Source organism: Brachycentrus maculatus, unplaced genomic scaffold, assembly GCF_059751285.1.
Source record: "Brachycentrus maculatus isolate JH-2025_06_01 unplaced genomic scaffold, ASM5975128v1 h1tg000261l, whole genome shotgun sequence".
NCBI classification, from domain to species: Eukaryota; Metazoa; Arthropoda; class Insecta; order Trichoptera; family Brachycentridae; genus Brachycentrus; species Brachycentrus maculatus.
Window position 1 is genome coordinate 734,290 of NW_028281012.1, and position 15,530 is coordinate 749,819.

Here is a 15,530-nt window from a genome sequence, read left to right on the forward strand (position 1 = left end):
CCGCTGACGACCATTCACCGACTATACTCAGCGGAACTTCGAGACGCCGGACTGACCTGGGAGGAAGCCAAGGAGATGGCGCGTGACAGAGTGACTTGGAGACGACTCGTGTTGGCCATATGCTCCACCTAGGGAGCGAACATGGAAGAAGAAGAAGAAGAAGATTTTGTCCAAAAATCTTCAATAAAATAACGGTAAAAACAAACAACAAAAAAAGCGATTTTAATCCATGGGTATAACAATTTAAACATAAAACCATTATTTCTTCTTCTTCTAACTCTTATCTGCACACAATGGTGCATAGGGCACTGCATCTTACTGACGCAGTGTTATCTTGATGTTTACTTTAATGAAAGCTAGGTGATCACTTCTGCGCTTCAGGGACCAGTCCAGGGTAATATTACAATAGAAAGTAAAATCACCAATATTTATTTTCACCCCCTCCCCCCCGGGAATAAAACCCGCGACCTTCAGCACCGTAGCTAAAAACGATAACCATTACACCACGGAGGCGGAGACAATCCATTTTATCTAACTAAAATCATTATTCAACATTTTTGGTACTATTCATATACATACGCTGTTGAAATGCGCTCCCTCAGACGAGTGTATGGAAAGATCATTGTATGACGTAATTAAAAACGAAGATATAAGAAAGAATTTAAGGCTGAACAAGGGATAATTTAAAAGATTGAAGAGAATTCTTTAAGGTGTTATGGACACGGTGAGCGAATGGATAACCATAGTGTGACTAAGAAAATATATGTGGCGAATGTGAGCGGGAGAACAGAACGAAGACGGCCGAAAAAGACATTGGCACGATCAGATCTATCAGAATCTAAATTCTGGTAGTGTCAAAAGTCAGCGTAATCGGAGGGCATAAAAGACTGAGGAGTGTATGTCAGGACAGAAGAGTGTGGTGCTCCATCTTCTCTGCCTACCCCTGCGGAGAAACGGCGTGATGGTAGTAGTAGTTACTTCCTTTACAATTTTAACCTGCTTGATAAACCATTACCTGCTGGATTTAACCTTTTAATAAACATTGTACACGATAAGCAAGGTAAAATAATAAATGCAATTCCCATACAAAAAAAACCTGCCAGAAAAATAACTAACCAACTATCGATCCGATTACCCGTACGGGTAGGCAGAGAGAATAGAATGCCACACCACCCTGTCACTGCAAACATTCGCTTCTTCCACGTTTACGCAGTGATATTTTGAAAATAGCAGGTAATTATTTATTTACTGAACTTTTTGTGCATTGGGGGGGCTTATTGCAAAGTAAAACCGAGCCAACCAAAATTATTTTTTTAACTCTTATCCTCACCCGATGGTGAATAGGGTACTGCATCATATAAACGCAGTATTATCTTGATCGTTAACACATGAAGGAAAGGCCCTCTGTTTCAGGTACCAGTCCAGGATAGTATTGAATAAATATTAGAGTGAAAAAATCACTTATATTTATTTGACCCCCCCCCCGAACCCGGGACCTCCAGTACGGTAGCCCAGCGTGCTGACCATCACACCACGAAGGCGAACATCTCATTTTTACCTGTTCCATAATTTTCAAATCTAATAATATTTTACATCCAGATCTACATTCACCTCATTCAAAACACATAACTTAAGCTTCATCAGCGATTCATAAGCGATTAAATTAAGTGAACTGGAAACATTGCTGCCACAATATTGAATGTCTGTAATTCGGTCAATATTGAACAATGGGTAACTTTACCCTAAAAACAAATAAATTTATGTAGATAATAGGTCATTATCAGACGGGAGGAATTTCTAATTTAACCTCTAAAAGGATTTATTAGACTCGTTTTGTGGTCATAACAGGCGATATAATCAATATTTTCATTCATCATTTTCTTGTGGAATATTCGCCAACGGAAATACGTTGTTTTCGTAAGTTGGTAATGAATGACGTCACAGAAACGATGAAATTATGTTAATATTGGTAATATTGCTAAATTATTGGCGGCTCTATTTGTGGATGTCTATGGTTCACCCTCCCACCCCCCCCCCACCACTCATATTTGTATAACACAAATGATAGTGTAGTGGTTAACAAACAATCCACACTACTACTATTACAGCTCTATAAACCATAGACAATAAACCATATGACGTCATAAAACGTTCGATGACGGAAATTTGATGACGTATGCGAACGCACGTTTTTCGTTTTATTCTAATATATCAAGTTTAAACCATTAAGGTTTAAACTTGAGATATTTGAATCTCCCTTAGTACTCAACAGATTTCAATAAGAACGTTATTGATAATCTTGTTATTTTTCATATTAATTTATTAGCCAATAAACCAACATCGTGACAAAAATCTATTGTCGATCGATAACCTTTTTTCGTGTAGGTACATTACATATGCGTACATCATTTTGTTCTTAAATTTGGTGGCGACTGGACTGTACGAAGATAAAACTTCATATCTCAATAAACCTTATCAGTTATTTCTTCCACTCTAGACGTTGTCAGATAAAGAAAAAAAACATTTTGAATCTACAATTACAAAAAAGGTAGTTTTAGATTAAACTAAAATAAATAATGAAAAAGGTAGCAAGTATGCGATAGTTACAAATTATAAATATACAGCCCTGGCCAAATGTAAAGGGTCCGCCAAATAACTTTTTTTTTTTGAAAATGCTATAAAAAAAAAACTAACTAGCTTCGGCTGTGTGGCACGTAGCGCCGTCCTGTTGAAACCAAATGTTGCCAATATCCTCCTCTTCAATTTTTGTGAACAAAAATCCGTTCAACATGGCCCGATAACGATCGCCATTGACTGTAACGGCCACTCCTTGCTCATTTTCAAAGAAAAATGGCCCAATTATGCCTCTGGACCAAAATCCGCACCAAACAGTGACTCGTTTTGGGTGTACCGGCTTTTCAATGTATGCGTGCGGGTTTTCTGTGCCCCAAATACGACAATTTTGCTTGTTTACATACCCGCCAAGATCAAAATGAGCTTCATCCGAAAAGATGATTTTTTTGGCAAAATCGGCATCTTCTGTAAGTCGATCGCAGGCCCACTCAGCGAAGCGAAAACGCATTGGATGGTCAGTTGGCTTCAACTCCTGAACCAATTGGACTTTGTATGGCGTCATACCAAGGTCTTTATGCAAAATTCGTCTCAATGATGTCTCCGAAATGTTCAATTGTTGAGAACGACGGTGAATTGATGTTGATGGCGCTTCACGCACACTTTCTGCCACAACATCGATATTCTCGGGTGTACGCACTGTTTTTGGCTTTTCACGCTTTGGTTTATCGATGAGGATGCCAGTTTCTTTCACTTTTTTCACAAGATAACGAACATACGGAGCTGACGGTGCTTCTCTTCTTCCAAAAACCGTACGCAATTTTCGCACACATTCTGCAACATTACCATGATTTTCAAAGTAATGTCGCAATATTTTCCAGCGTTGTTCAAGCGTATACACAACCATATTCGCTCAGCGGAAGGATAAAACTAATTATCTGTCAAATCAGACATGAGCTAAGTGTTACCATTCACGAAATAAGCACTAGTTGAAAAAAAAAACTTTAGATGGCGGACCCTATATTAGGCACCCCATACAGAATTAGTTTATGCCTTTAAATACTGCGACTAGAATTCTTGCGATCTTTTCGTATTGTATCGTACTTTGATGGATTTTACCTACTACTTACTACCTGCTATCCCAACCTATGACAATTAGGGGAGTGGTTTATTTAAAAACACTCTATTTACTAATTTCAAGGGTCAGTTTTATATGTGAAACATTTCTCTCCAGTTATTTTAATCAGTGAATAAGTGTTTTTTTTTTTAAATAAGTGGAATGCTCCAGCCCAAGAAGACCGAGAAGACTACTTTCCCCCCTTCAGACTCAGCGGATTGACGACGTTTTCTTTAATTTATTTTTTATCATTATCATTTCCATATCATAATCCATTCTGTACAAGCGCCCTTGAGGTAGTATTTTACGAAAATGGCGCCATATAAATCATCCAATATTATTATTATTAAATAAGCAGAACTGCCGCTACTGGAGTGCAACGAATCCGAAACACAAGCACCAGAAACCCTTCATTCGCCTAAATTCAATTTCAATTCAATTCAATTCAATTTATTCAATAATTAATATATACATTACAAGCTAACATTTAAGGCGTATACATTAAAAAAAAAAAACAAATAAAAAAGTAAGCATAAAGACTCTTGTTAAATGTGTAGAAGAATCCCGCTTCGGAAAACTCCTTCGGACACATGGAACAGATCAATATCCAATGTGATATTGTTCAACATAGCGGTAGCTCTTCCTACAGGCATAACCATCGGCAGGTTGGTCTTGTGTATAGGAATGTGAAACAATCTATGCCGACGCTGTCTTAGGTAACTATCGGAAACATACAGACCAATGCTCCGGATAATTTGATGATTATCGATCATACCACGCAACAATCGAAAAAAATGCGTAATCAAATACACATTCCTCCTAGTCTCTAAACTATTGTAGCCAAGCATACCCTGGAGAAACTCGGATCGTAAAGTGACCGTATGGGCCGCGAGGTTATCAGCCCTTATGGTTCCAACAGAACGGAGCAACGTCACACACTGGAAATTGTCCCTAGCGAACCATCTCCAGGAGAGGTGGCATAAATTGGCCTCCACGCAGTCCAGATTAACTCCTATGGACTTTTTTCTGTGGGATTATATCCAAACCTAAAGTTATCCCTAATAAACCGACTTCCCTGGCGCATTTGAAAGAAAATGTTCGTCACGAAATGGGAGCCATCACGAAGTTCATCTGCCGAGCTGTCGTAAGAAATATTAATGTTCTACTAAATAAATGCAGCGAACGCGAGGGTTAACATTTGGATGTTATTATTTTTAAGAACTAAATTCCCAAATTGCGTGTTTAATAAAAATAAATAATAAACATTTTTAGATAAATGGTCAGCTTTTTTTGATCGATCTACTAAATATACGACACTTGTATAATAATTTGTCCAATAAGCCCAAACTCCACATTCTCAGCACCAATATAATGCGCAATCAGCACAACATACCCAAACACGAAAGCATCAATAAGGATCGTGAATGTAAGACAGTCAATCATTTGAAACTGAATAGTCCAGGAGAATTAGACATCAATCTCTTTTTTTAATAGTTTTGATTTTTGACATGTCGCTCACTCCTTTCAACAACGTCGTATATAAAATTCGTCAATTTTGCATGTTTTCGGAATGCTTAGAAAATGTACTATATCCCAGCAAAACAGGCATATTTTTGACTTAATATTTACCCGCTACAGGGCAGAAAGTGTTGTTTTTGCATTTAGAACAAAAAAGTATTGTTCTTTTTTTTTTGTTAATATACTTAACATTTTTCAAATGGAGAAAAAACCTTCAGGTTTTACCTAAAAAGATCTGTTGCACAGTCAAAAGTTTAATAAGTGGCTTGATATTTATTTTTAATACATTTTATCATATTTTAAAACTTTAAAAACGATCTCCTGAAAAATCAAGTTTTTTTTAAATATATATATATGACGTTGAAAGGAGTGAGCGATGTGTTATAAGGACCTTAGAAGCATCCCTTCGAAGTCTACCACGCCTAAATGAGTCCCTGTCCGGGTTTTTCCCGCTAAACCGTTTGAGTTATAAGGAAACTGCCAAAGGCAAAAATGATCACCATCAAATTATCTACAAAATGGTGTATATTTCATTTTGATAATACGATAAACCACTGATGGCAAGCTCAGACGGAAAACCCATACCGACAAGACGAGAAAATTGATGTACAGTTACAAGACACCGGGGAATGTGCCGAACCTGCAATGGACGTGAGATATACACCTCTCGCTCTGCGTCGGAGTATCGTAAAATATTGGCAGCGTGGGGAGGAGAGGGGGAGGGGAGAAGGCGCGATCAATCAACCCGATCCGCTGACCAAAGAGCATACATAATGTATGCTAATCTAAGATTTCCTATTCTACAGGAGTGGTTCTTCTAACGTGTTCTTATAATCACGCATTGATTTAATTAATTGCTCCAATCCCCGAGGGACTCATACAAATCAGCAGTTTAAAACTTCGAAAGCTAGACGATTACCGGTATCAATTAGCCATCGGTGCTATTCTAATATTCCTACGCATTTATTTCCCTCGCCCTGAGCTCTTTGACTGATGTGTGTACACTATCTAATATATTCCACTCCAAGATCCGATAGTCTGGAGCGCAGGGCTGGTTAAATCTGATATTTCCCAAATAGAAATGCCCCGTTCTACTACACAGCCGGTTACATTACAGGCTGGTTCATCAGGGGGGGGGGGGGGGGGTAAATACCCTGAAATAATACATTTAGCGCCAGGCCATCCATTTGACTGGACTTAAATGAACTCGTAAAAACGCCCTTCTCCACCTTATTAAGACACCGACCGGATCAAAGCATCATTTCAACGTTCAGGATCTATCATTTGGCCGCTACGGCTCCCTACTGCAACCAAAACTAACTAACCATCACGCCGCTTCCCCGCAGGGGTAGGCAGAGAGAATAGGACGACACACCACTCTGTCTTTGCAAACATTCTTCGCGTCTTCCACGTTCATGCATCTCCTCATACATACCCGCCGATTCTTCCGACTCCTAACCTAACCGCTTTCATGTATTTGGCATACCTGCCAAGTTTTTTCTCGGTCTTCCTCTGCTCCTTTTTTCAATTAAATTCGCCTTATAAATTTGTTCTTTCCTCACTCATTCGTTCTTCATGTTCAAACCATCTCAACACACCTTTCTTAATTTTATCGATAATACTTATCTCAGCTTTGCATTCCTTCCTTATGTCACTATTCGAACATCTATCATACATCGTTTTGTCGCACATTCTTCTGAGAGATCGCATTTCGACTGCATTCAGTCTACTTTCATCCTTCTTTTGCCAGCTCCATGTTTCACTTTCATACATTAGAGTTGGAACCAGGACTCCGTTGTGTACTGCCAGTTTAGCTTCCGCTGATAGGTTTTTATAAGCTATAACTGATTTCAGTGCACCATTCACTCTGTTTCCAGCAATATTATTCAGCCGATATATCGATATATTATTAATTACTTTTTTAATGTTGGTTAAATGCCATTTGCGCGCATTGAGTGATCCCTAAAAGTTTAACTCTGTAACGGAAAATCCATACAAAGATTAACCAGTATCCTACTTTCATCTGTTCGAAATCATCAGCTTCGTTAGTTAAATTACTGACGTCCAGGAGTCGTCAAATAAATTCGCGAGAGATTGAAAATATTAATACATAAAAGTACAAACGGCGCAACAAGCTTTTATAATATTTGGGTTAATTTTTATTTACCCTAAGAGTGGGTAATGGCGTTTGTGCACTACACGGAATTACACGGAATTTTACCGTCCGGCACGTCAGTTAGCGTTTTAAAACGATGATTCGCTTGAATTGGCTTGTGCTTTGGTCCATCTTTCTTCGGATCGGTGCGTGAACACGTTGTGCGTAAATTCGATCACGCACTGTCGTAGTCGCTTTCATTTTTCAAAACCGGACTGCCGGACGGTAAAATTCCGTAGTGCACAAACACCCTAAGAGAGAGACCAAAGGTCTTTCAAAGTACAGTGAAAACAGTATTCTTTTGTTTTAGTGTTTACAAGATTACGCTACTTTACGCATGACTAGACCTTTATTTAATTGAATTCTATGTTATGTCTTAAAATGGGAGGTTATGGCGCAGACATATCGTTAAAATGCGTTCTAAACCTAATTATTATTATGATAGGATCATCATTTCATTATTACTGTATATCTACCATTTTCCATTATTGGCTAATATTTATTCATTTAAACATATAATATACATACATATGTCACATATCGCTCACTCCTTTCAAGAACGTCATAAATCAAAATTCTTCAATTTTCAGTTGGGCATGTTTTCGGAATGTCCAAAAAAATTACTATATCCCAGCAGAAGCGGCATATTTTTAACTTAATATTTACCCGCCACAGGGCAGAAAGTGTTGTTTTTGCATTTTGAAGAAAAGGTATTGTTTAATTATTTTTTAAAATAAACTAAATATTTTTCAAATGGAGAAAAAACCTTCAGGTTTTACTTTAAAAGATCTGTTGCACAGTAAAAAGTTCAGTAAGTGGCTTGATATTTATTTTTAATACATTGTATTATATTATTAAACTTTAAAAACGTTCTCCTGAAAAATCAAGTTTTTTGATTTATGACGTTCTTGAAAGGAGTGAGCGATATGTAATTTCATTACAATATATTGCTAGGACCTTACTACAAACTAAGTTGTCTTTATTTATTGATTTGGCGTTTAATTTGTAGAACTCCATTTTAATTTATGTATTAATTTTAAATCAAACACAGATTTTTTGAGTCTACTAAGTTGTATTTTATTAACAAAAAACACAGAAAAAATTATATTGTGACAATTGTTTCGCCTTGTTAGGGCATTATCAAACGAATGTGAAGATCAAATGGACTACGGTCCTTATGTAGCTATACAATTCTAAGTGACAGTTTTATTAACACGTGCAGCAATAATTTATGGGAGACAACAGTAGCTAATGGGGGATGTAGGTATGTACCCTTATATTTATTTTCTTTTCTATTTATATTACTGTACATCATCTCTCTCTATGTAAACGCTTGCATGATGCGTTATTGATAAACTAATAATTACATCTACATATAAAAATTCTTAAAAATAATATTACCAACAATTGTATAAGCTTTAAAATATTAATTCTCTAAAATATAGCCATGTCAATAAATTCTTCCTTTCCCACAAAATAGTATGTAGGTATGTACCCTTATATTTATCTTAGAACCCCGAGGTACTCCACGGGTTATCTTACCCGGACCAATTAACTCTCCATTCAACTCAAAAATAATATTACATTTATTGGATTTAAAATATCATTTAACGGTCTCGATACATTGACAGCCAATCAGGCGACACATCAAAAAATACATACATTCTGGGTGAAGATACATTAGACACATAAGACAGAATTACATATCACTCTGCTTATCATGCATCGTTCACTTTGTGTAATACCACTTTAATAAGCACTAATTCGTGACTACCGGTTTCGGAATAATCATTCCATCATCAGGTCATTAAAATGAATCAACAAATGAATCAGTCTTCTTCCTCTCTTTCAAAATTTTATTTTGGTATAAATGGCAGACGGTAATAATTTTCATTTTAATGACGTGATGATGGAATGATTATTCCGAAACCGGTAGTCACGAATTAGTGCTTACTAACCCATCCACATATCAGTTTTTTTTAAAACATGTATATAAAGACACTAATTGTTTGTATCCCCGCAAGTAAGAAAATTGCCCCGCCCGGAAGGGAGGTGATATGGGTTGTCAAACAAGGGGGCGCTAATATTTTGCACCTGATAAAACGAGAACAAACATAGAAATAATCTTTAATGTAGAAAAAGATACCGCGCACTAAACATTTGATGTTAAGTGCGCGGTCCAACAGCCGACCAATGACACCGCGCGCGTGGCTGCGGTGCCAACGGTGTTCAAATTCAACCGAGTTTTAATAATTAAATAAATTTAATGAAATTATAACTTTTACTGTTTTACCGATAAATATGGTACATATAACTATTATGCACGTATTTTATCAGGAATGTGATAAATTGACATGAGAACTTGAAAAAATAACTCAATAAAACATTACTCCTGGGATGTACAGTTTTGATTTCTCACTGATTTTAGTTGATATTTCAGTCAAAAGGATAATTTTATCCTTACAGGGACATCTTTGGTCAAGTGTCGTCAGTAAATTTGTATTAAAATTTTAAGAAATAATGCATTACAAAAAGCTTTCTTTACTGATTTGTAGATATCACACGAAAGTATCTTTATAATATGAACTACCACGAATGGGGGCGTGGCTTAAACGGCGGCTGATGTGCAAATGTAAAAAGATACCTACCGCCAACGGTTGGCGGCTGATAGGCCGATGGGTTAAAGTGGTATTATACAAATTGAAAGATGAATAATACGCCTGTCCAAACTTAAAACACAGTAAGGGACATTTTTTTTGTAGTACTTTTTTTTTGCATTTTTGGACTAAGTAGAATCTACTTAGTCTAAAAAAGCAAAAAAAAACGTACTACAAAAAAAATGTCCGTTACTGTGTTTTGAGTTTGGACAGCCGAATAAGAAGGGTGTTATATTACCATACCACAAAGTTGACAATGCTTTTAATATACAAAATAGAATTTCATAATTCTGCAGTAAACCGTATTATTATAATTTGACCAAGTAAGTACCAAAAATAAAATGGGCAATTTGGCAGTCACGGCTTTCCGTAGTGACTTCAAGGGGGGCCGTGTGGCTAAATAACCTATTTAAAGATGTTTGTTTACTTATTATTATAAGCCCTTCAGTTCGAACGTTCAGTAAGACGGAAGAGACCCAAACATAAATAACCTATTTAGTGACTGAAGATTTTAGGGGTAATTTTGACGTAATGCCCCCAAATTATACAATTATTCTTCCGAAGACGTCCCGGGGAGGGTTGTGTCTAGACTTCTCTCTTCAATGAACGTGTTTACGCATTGGGTTGTAAATCGCATGAATGGCAGTGATTTCTTATTGTAATTGTGCCTTTGGAAACTGACGAAATGCTTAATCCATTCATATTGTAGATTATCTTATCCAATTACCATTTTACGGCTTGCAGAAGGTCATTGACATTTGCCCGATGAGTATTCCGGTGTACAAATGAATTTCACGGGGAAATTTAACCTTAGATAACAAAACTATATTTGTAGATACAATGCCATTCGTGGATCGCACAATATTGACATATCGCTCACTCCTTTCAAGAACGTCATAAATCAAAATACTTTATTTTTCAGGAGAACGTTTTTAATGTTTAAAACTATAATACAATGTATTAAAAATAAATATCAAGCCACTTATTGAACTTTTTACTGTGCAACAGATCTTTTTAGATAAAACCTGAAGGTTTTTTCTACATTTGAAAAATATTTAGTTTATTTAAAAATAATAATTACACAATACCTTTTCTTCAAAATGCAAAAACAACACTTTCTGCCCTGTAGCGGGTAAATATTAAGTTAAAAATATGCCTCTTTTGCTGGGATATAGTACATTTTCTGGGCATTCCGAAAACATGCACATCTGAAAATTGACGATTTTTTATTTATGACGTTCTTGAAAGGAGTGAGCGATATGTAGTAGCTGTGCGGAATATAGTTTATTATTAAATGTCTCTTACATTTATTCCGAACAAACCAAACTTAAGTGCCATGTAACCGGTTCCTATTTTTAATAAATAGTTTTGATTAAGTTTCACGTTTTTAATTGCGTAGTCCGCCAGACGAATGTTTAGTTATTAGGGATTAAATCTGCATAAATTGCTGAATTCAAAACATGATTTCATTGTTCTTATTTACGTGTTAACTTATTATTTTATTTTACTGCACGTGATTTCACATATTTTTCTAAATGTTATTTTTTATTTATTTATCTTTTTTTTCTGATTTAAATTTATTCCAACTAGATTCATACCTACGTGCCCTTGAGGTGATTTCTCACAAAAACACAGCTTTATGAATTGTCCGATAAATAAATAAATGCCATAACACGTATTGTACAACATATGGGCTATGTGGGATTTGTTGTTGTTTATGTTTTGAAGATACGTACATAAATGAATGCATATTTCACGAAATACAGTAACATTAAATGAAAAATAAATCGATTTGAAAAAATTCACCTATTTTTCAATAAGCATAAAGAATATTTACAACCACGCACATTATGTTCAAGTGGGATTGTTTGTTTATGTACTGTACATAGTATATCGAAAATATGAACATGTTATGTCATGTATGTCAAGTGATAATAAGAGCAGCAATAGTGACGGCGCTCGGATATGCTTACTCGTACTTGTACTAGCTGTTCTAAGCTGCACACTGCTAACATGTACAGTCCCTTGAGAAAATTGGTATCTTAGATTAAAGTTGATTTATTCATAAAAAATAACTACAGTAAATCATATGGTTTACATTTATCAAAGTACATACATACCTACGTCAATATGTAGGTTTTGGTGGTATTTTTAAGTTTAATTAAAGCATTTTGTTTAATTATTCTACATGACAATATTAACAACACGATTCAAATGCTATCCTATCCCAAAGAAAGAAATGTTCAAAAAACGCCTTTCACTAAAAAAAAGTTACACAGCCGCCATTAATGTATTTAATGGACACTCGACACCTCCATGACATATCGACTCGGACACTGAAGTATATAGAGAATGAATTTTCAGTGTTAAGATTAATCATATTGGTATTTGTAAATAAGGAAGACCTACAAGAGAAACCAAAGTTCTACGAAAACCTAGGATACCAAAATATAAAATCGATTACGAGCAAACAGAACCATTTATTATGGTGAGTATATGTATATGTGTAGGTACTTAAGTTGTATGCGTGAGGTCAAATAACATATAACTTACAAATGACTAAAATAATTGTATAAAAATGCAAAAACAATGCAAGAAATAACATCAACAAATCTTAGAGGTATCGTAAATAGACAAGACGAATGTCGAGACTTGAGTGCAGGGACGTCCACGAAATGGCCTGCCTATTGTACCTTTCGTGCATTCAAACAATGGCAAACACTCGCCTCTTTGTCCAATAGCATCGTATGAGTATAGAAACAAAAGCAATGTAAAAAATAATAATCTTAATAATCCGGTTTATCCACCATTCAAAAGAAAACAAAGTCAGTCAAAAAAATCAGTTTATATGGTCCGCGAGTACAGTGGCCGTCTGGCCAACCATGTACCAAAGAACGGTAGACAGGAATTTCCTTTTAATTCACTTAGATCTTATAAAATTATGCTTCTAACTTACCAATTTCAATGTAGATAGTAATCCGTCACAAATACACATTTTCACTGTCAGTCACTATTATTCTAAAACAGAGTAACTATTCGATTCTTCAATATGCGAAATGCACGGGCATCACCTTCCTTGTGTACAAGGCCAACTGCACCGAAGTTGTTCTAATCAACTCTGCAATAAATTTCACCAACATTAGAAAAGTTAGAAGGGCGTATACCAGGATGACCAATACCACGCCAATAAAAAAAGTTTCTGTCCCGTATCTGCTAGGTGAGTACTTTATGGCCAAGAAAATAGGACTTTTCTATGGAATATATTGCCAGAACGTCAAAACCTTTGATGCGTCCTCCAGATATATAATGCTAAATCCACACACACAGAATCTTCGAAACGAATGCAAATGGCGCAGCTTCCATTTTTTTCTGTATTGTCCATGGTACATTCTGTTCAATTTCGACTTTTCTGCCAACGTGGGGAAATAATAACTCGACACTGGCTATAACACCCAAGATCGGTGAAAAGCCATAAAAAAAGAAGAAGAAGAATGTTGCGAAATGACGCGAAATTAGATATATCGCTTCGATATATCGCTTCGAAATCAAAATAAGGTATTTATAAACATTGTGGCTCAAATGAGCCGCCGTGCTTAATTGTAGACAAAAATACCCTAAGTGCCGCATAATTATATAATTAATAGGATTATTAGTTAGTGCGCATCATTGTGAACGTGGTCGCTACCTTTGCCATTGATTAAGGAAGGGCTTACACTAATTTTATTAGTACATATTGTGTGATGGTAAAAAATGAGAAGGCAAAAATGAAATCGTTGTTATATATATATATATATATATATATATATATATATATATATATATATATATATATATAAATATGTATTTTTATTAATTAATTTCTTAAGCCGGGTTATTTCATGTTGACGTTCGTCACATAAATGTGAAAGAGCGGTATAATATTGACCAATTAGTAGTCCTCGTCATCTCAAAATTTACACGTGAACGTGATGGACCAGAGATAGTACAGAAAAAAATACAGCTGCCATATGCATTCCGGCTCCGTCTGTACTAAGCATTTACTGAACGGGATATATATATATATATATATAGGAGGACTCGGGGTGGAACGGGAAAAAGCTCTCATCTATAGTGGGGTGGTGGGGAATGCAAGACAATTGTATTTTATCGCTCAGTAGCCAGCCGCAACTCATTACGTTTAGTTAGTGTCAGTGCTACACTGCACCACATCGTAATATTCCAAGCGTACCAAAATTCACGCACCATTTGTAAATCGCTGCTGTAGTCTTCTGAGGTATATCGTGTCATTTTTATCTTCTATTGAAATGTTATTTAGTCATGTGTTTCGTCGTGAAGTCTTGCATGTAATATAATACATTAAATGTGTAAAACATTTTCTAAAACCGTTTTATTCGACATAAAATGCAAACATACATATTGGGGCAGAACGGGGTGGAGCGGAATGGGATATTGTGCCCCAGAATTTTTTTTTTGTTTTTAGATCAAGATATACGAGACTTTATTGCAATTTATTTTGTATATTGTTTAAAGATATTAGGTCAGAAAAACTAACAGACAAAAACGCTTGTCAGAAAATATGGAACAAGCTGTGAAAATTGTTATTACTGGACAAATGCGGTATAAAAATACATGTGACAAATTTTTACTGATTTTCTGCCCTCACTGACTACTAATATCGAGTTAGACACTACACCTACTACGTCAACTGAAAACTTGTTCCTCGATTCTCAAATAAAGCCTGAGAGAAACAACAATCCTACTCCATTTGAAAATATACAACCGAGTATAACCTTAGTAGAAGTTCACAAAACTCCTGAAAAACACGATGACCAGAATCTGTAACCTTTCCAAAATCCCCAAGATTTTACAGTTTCCCAGACTCTTCAAAAGGTTACAAATATGGACATTGATGTTGAATGCCCTGGTTGTTCATGGATGTCTAACACCCTCACAGGTTCTTAAAAATGTATTTTTTTCGGATGTGCTTCATCTAAAGATTTGAGACCTTTACCTAAAGTTAAATCAGCACAGAAAATATCCATAAAAAATGAGGAAAAGCAGCAATTTTGACCACATCTTACAAGGCTGAATTAAAAGAAGCAGGAGAAAAAAGAAAAAGGCAAGAAAAAAACTAGATTGAATGAACAAAAGCCAGTAAAATGAAAAAAAACAACAAAAACTAAGAAGAGTAAAATTTACGACGACTCAAAAACAAAGATGCCAGTTGTCTTTATTGCAATGAACCATATTCCAAGTCGAGTGAAAGCTAATGTTCTTGTTCTTGATTTGTAAATTGCTACAGATAGAATAATTTATTTTGTGCTTACCTAGGCAGTGATAATGATGATTCTGCCCCTCAAAAATAATGAATTTTAAGTCCACCTTAACGTGTACCCCATTCTGCCCCGCACCTGGGGCAGAATGGGAAAATTATAATTTCGTTTTTGTTTTATGTTGCATGTTATAGTTTTTTAAAATATTTTTATTATATCATATTGTCCAAAAATTACTA

At 35.7% G+C, this 15,530-nt stretch overlaps 1 protein-coding gene across 2 annotated transcripts in view; it reads right to left on the minus strand.

Moving 5' to 3' along the window:
- LOC148305796 (uncharacterized) overlaps positions 1–13,114 on the minus strand; it is an 82,707-nt gene extending 69,593 nt beyond the window's left edge. For both annotated transcript variants that reach the window (XM_088266106.1, XM_088266105.1), the window contains exon 1: positions 12,975–13,114. The gene's annotated coding sequence lies outside the window, so the exon portion shown is untranslated. The remainder of the gene's footprint in view (positions 1–12,974) is intronic.
- Between the last annotated feature and the right edge of the window lie 2,416 nt (positions 13,115–15,530).